The sequence below is a fragment of the Labrus bergylta genome, chromosome 14 (assembly GCF_963930695.1).
Source record: "Labrus bergylta chromosome 14, fLabBer1.1, whole genome shotgun sequence".
In the NCBI taxonomy this organism is placed as follows: Eukaryota; Metazoa; Chordata; class Actinopteri; order Labriformes; family Labridae; genus Labrus; species Labrus bergylta.
This window is the reverse complement of record NC_089208.1, coordinates 12,122,645-12,127,980: the sequence shown is the minus strand read 5'-3', so window position 1 is coordinate 12,127,980 and position 5,336 is coordinate 12,122,645.

Here is a 5,336-nt window from a genome sequence, read left to right as displayed (position 1 = left end):
CGTACGTTTTGAAGCACAATTTCTGTTTTATTTTTTCATCATATCATAAAAAGTAGGCTAAACGTAACACTTAGTCAGAACGTGAAGTTCTAAATTAAAACGGGGCTCAAGGATGAAAGAAGTGTGTGTGAGTTTTTACCATCACTTTTGTCTTAAGCCCGTGCTTGTAGTTTATTTTCATTTATGTCATCCTCTGACTTCGTTTTAAAACAGACTGTTTTGTTAACCCTCACATCTTCTCTGATTAAAAATTAACTAAGTGTGTTAAGTGTCTCTGCTGGCACTTTTTTTTTTTTTTATAAAAATAGTTTCGTTTTTTGGCCTCCACTGAAATTGGACGAGTGAGTGTTATTTGTCGAAATGAAAGGAACTCGTGAAGCGCGTGAGGTTTTCAGCCCCTATCGCCGTCGCGTGTTTTTTTTTTTTTTTTTAAGAGCAAAACTAAATTACGTCATTAAAAACGCCGTTTTTGTCACCAACAGTTTGCAGCTGTCAGAAACGGTAGAGCCCAAATATCTGCGACAGTATCTGCGCTTCAATAGAAAAGTTAACAGGCTCGTGCACTGCATGCCCAAAACTATAGCCTATATTTAACTCATCTATTAGTCTCTAATTAATCATGTTTGATGTTTTCAAATCTAAAGGACGGGTAGATTTAGAGCACTAAGTGTTATCAACGTAACTTTATTGATATCGAATTTCGAACTTTTTCATACGTGGAGTATTTTTCTTTTTGCACCACTGTTTAGGTTGTTTGGTGATTTTCTTTATTTACTTGAAATTTTGACAGTTTTCTAACATGCGCCATCATGCTGACTTTCATGTTTTCTTTAATTGCTTTGTACTTTTCCATTTATTTTGAACCTAAACTTAACGAAATTGAGAATAGGCCTATTGAAAAAACTTGAACTTAAGGGAAACAATCTAATTCCTGTTAGACTCGACAGTAAAAATGAAAATCATTGATCATGTATTTGAAATTAAAAGTATATACTCAATTATTTTTTAAATTGTTTTCTTGCACCTGACTTTGTGTCTCAGCACAAACTTTATATTCTCCACTTTCCTCACTCACAAGTCTAGTTCTCTTTCCTCCTGCTTCTCCTCCCCTGCTTTTCTCCTTCTGGCCTCCTTCAGTTTTTTTTAACCAACTGCTCTGTTTTTGATTGAGGCCTAAAGGTCAGCTTTGGAGTTTTTCTTTTAAAGCATCTCTGACTTTCAGCTTTGTGGCCAAAAGCTAACAATAAACCCTTCACTCCCCTTGGAATAACGGAGATTTTTTATCAAGCCCCTGAACACCCTTATTCCCTCAGAGGGCTTAAAGTCTTTCATGTCTGTAATAACTTTGTATACAGTGCATGTATACACACTAAGCTACAACAAGGTGATAATAAAGAGGCTGCTAACTGCTCATTGGGAGGTTAAAGCCCTGCAGAATTAGCACTGCTGCCCAACATTTTATGAAAATAAAGAAAATTGACTGCATGTCAATAGGTTTTTGATTTAACGTCACTGTGGTCAGCTAAAGCGAGTGGGTTACAAAACCAGACAATTTTAATCAGAAACCTGCTCTTATTGGAGTGAAGTTGTGCTGCAGTTTCACTGTAGTAGAGCTGTGTGGGATTTCACTGTCGTCACAGGGAGAAAAACTCTGATTGATGCTGAGGAAATTATTTTTTCCAAGCATTGTAACCTCACCTAAATGCAATTTCTTTTCTTTTTTTTCATTTGCCGGTCTGCATATTATTTTCTAAACTTTACAGGCTTAAAAGGTAGAGCACTCACTAGCTCAAAAGTACAAAATGGGACACAGTATTCAATATTGAAGCTAAATTTCTCTAAGGCCAAAAAAAGTCGTCATGTAAACAAAGACTTAGTCTAAAAAATGTACACTCAAGATTACCCCCGCCCCCCCTGTAAGGTTTAATCGACATATTCACACAAAGGCATCTCCTCTTTGAGTACAGAGCCAGTGTTTAAACCCCCTCTACTTATCCTAGTCTGTACTTTTTTTTCCTAGTGATTATATTTCTATTTTCCCTTAGACATATTTTTTTAAATTCCTGTCAAAATTAAATAAGAAAACATTTAGATGTATAATATGATATATAATAACAATAGTAATAATGAATATGTAAACAGCTTAGAAAGAAAAAAAACATTCAAACTTAACAGTGGTGACTGTAATTTAGACCTGCATTCTTCCCACACACTCAGTGCCCCTCCCTTGCACCGAGAGCCAATATTTGACCCACCTCCTTGTACCTGATATGGCTGCTGGATCCTTGTCCTCCAGTCCTCAATGGTCTGTGCAAGTGCTCTCCATCAGGACTCAAGTGCTCCTCATACACCCACACATGCACACATATACACACTCACAAAAACCTAATCATATGGGTATGAGCTCTGTCAGGGTCTGTCATTTTAACTGGTTGACAAAAGACATACATCAACATTGCCTCTAGAAAAGTTATGTTTTCATCCCATTTCTGCAAGCCTTTTTGTCTCAAAGATGAAATGTTTTTGTAGACTTTTTACAGGTTGGATGTAACTGGGATGTCTTGTGCTCTTTAGTTCTCTGATAACGTTGTGTAAGCTTATAGCATTTTTACCTCATTACATGTCAAGGTGCACTTAATGAGAATCTTCATTAAAAAGACACTTAAGCATGTACGGGATGAAATCAGCAAAGAATCATGAGGTACCAATTTGACCACAGTGGGCGCACCATTGATGAAATTTGAAAGATCTTGAGTGAGTTAACACAAAAAAAAAAAAAAAAACAGCAAAAACATTTGACATGTTGATCGTGTGCGCGTGCGTGTGCGTGTGCGTGTGCATGTGTGAATTTCACATTTCTACCAGCTGAATTTAAATTAAACAGTATAGAAGATTCATTTAGACCATTTAGAGTCTGTCTTATAAATGATTCTGAAGGTTTTTTTTTCAGTGGGGGACTTTATTTAGTAAAATACACAATTTCATCAACGAAGTGTCAAAGTGCACTTTTGCAAAGTGTCAACAAATAGATATAATTTATTGGGTTAATTATCCACAGCTTGTCCCTTTAAAGTCGATTTTTAGTTGAAACTTTGTGTACAGTGTGTGCGTGCAGTTATTCCTGCAGAGGCCTGGTGTGCTGCCTGCAGCTCTGCAGACACAGAGGCACTCTCTTTCTCAGGGCTGCAGCTCAGCTCTGCTGTTCCGTGATAATGATAAGGCCTTCAATCCCTCTGTAGATCTGACCTTTGTCCCACCTCCTCTATTTTTAAACTGTCTTGTGCGTTGGAGAGCTGCGATCTGGCCGCTGCTCGGAGGATTAGGTGTATGTTTGGGCAGAGGTGACTCCAGGAGCCCCCCTCTGTTTTGCTTGGCAACCCCACAACCGCCACACAGCTGCCGGCAAAACCTCTGCTTGATCTACCAGATACCCAAAATCATTATGCGCTGTTTGTTGTGGAGCAGGGAAAAGTGAGGGGGAAAGAAAAGAGAAGAAAAAAAGAGAGGTTTACTTTTGTTTGAGGAGGACTTTGAGGGTTTGAGGTTGGGTCACTCAGACATGTTACAGACGTCCTTTCAGAACTGACTGAGATGTTTACATTTCACTTCTCCTTTCAAACTGTTATCAGTAGCCTTTTGACTGAGATCACATCATACTGCATCACATATCTCAACAATATTTGTGTTGAAGAACAATCAGAGCCATCAGCATGCAAAATGGTATGAAAATAATTTTACATTAAGCTGTCATAGAGCGTTACTCCAACACTAGCATGCAAATATGCAGAAAACCGCTTTTGTGCTCACGCTCAAAATAGAAAACTATGTGAATATGTCCATCTTTATTATAGTAAGTGAGTATTTTGTCTCGATGGTGGCTGAAGTGGAAGGAATATTCAGATCCTTTCTGCACATATTTGCCACTTTGTCCATATTTTACTCAGTAGCTGGAGATGGAGCTTATTTGTACTGCTTTTTTTTTCTTTAACTGAAAGCTAGTCATAACCCTAAACTCTTTGATCACACAAGTCACTTTATATCATCACTGGTCACGTTAACTTGCCACCCTACACATAATTCGTAATTGTCCTGTATTGTTTAACTATTTATATTCTCTTGTATATCCATCGTATTGTTGTTTCTATCTATATTTATCTTATCTATCCTGTGTACTTTGTATTACTTCCTTCTCTGTCTTGCTGCTGCAATGCCTGAATTTCCCCTCTGGGGATCAATAAAGTATTATCCTATCCTATCCTAGTTGTGTCAGCAACAATACTTCTGTTTTAAGATGACAACTAGCATCCATCACTGTCAGATAACTGTAGTGCCATGAAAAGTGCAAAATTTTCTTCTTAAAGGCTTTATATGCGATTTTTTTGATCCAGCAGATGTCGACCTTGAGCACCAGCATGAAACCAAAACAACTTGCGGTGCATTGTTGTGTTAGCATGCTAATGCTAGCAATCTTTATTATGCTCGTATCTTCACACTGCATTTAAATTTACCCGAAATGACCGTGATCTAGAAACGTAGTTAAGCAGTGAGTACAGTATGTTATTCTTCTTCTTCTATTCACGAGGGGAGGAGTCAGCCGCCGTCCGGGCGATGTCAACAAACTGAAGATAGGACTCGGAAAGCATCACAGACAGTGGGACTCGGGTGCTACACCCATTGTAGACATTCATGACTCACAGAGTTATTTTCAGAGGATATACTTGATTTCTATTACATTTAAGTGTGAAAAATCGCTTATAAAGCCTTTAAATGCAGGGGGTTGTAACGTATACAGTAGCATTAAATGGACATGAAGTGAAGTACAAGGACCGTAAGTAAAACTGCTTAGTTACTGAAATGTGTATGGAAGAAGTTTGGAAGAATTCAAATTCAATCAAGTCAAAGCACAGGTTTTATTCGTATTTATTTTTATTCAGAATTGAATATCTCAACATTAAAAGACCAAACATCTTATCTTCAAAGTTTTAGCTAAAGAATGAAACATATTTTAATGTTTAAACTTTCTAACATCCTAGCTCTGCAGGTTTGGTTTAAAATGTAGATATATTTCAACATTTAAAGGTTTCCAAAGTGTTCTCTCTTGTCTGAGACTACAATGAACATGTACTCTCAACCAAGATGTACATATGTAAATGTCAGCATTAACTAGTTAATCACGATCAATTAAGGTATGACGATATTAATGCATTCTTTTTTTTACTGCATGCTGTTTGGTTATTTTGTCTCTTTAGGCTCACCGTCGATACGCCTCAGCTGTGTCTCCTTGTAGTCAGAGTGATGAAAAGAACGACATTGCTGCATCTTTGAATGTCTCATTT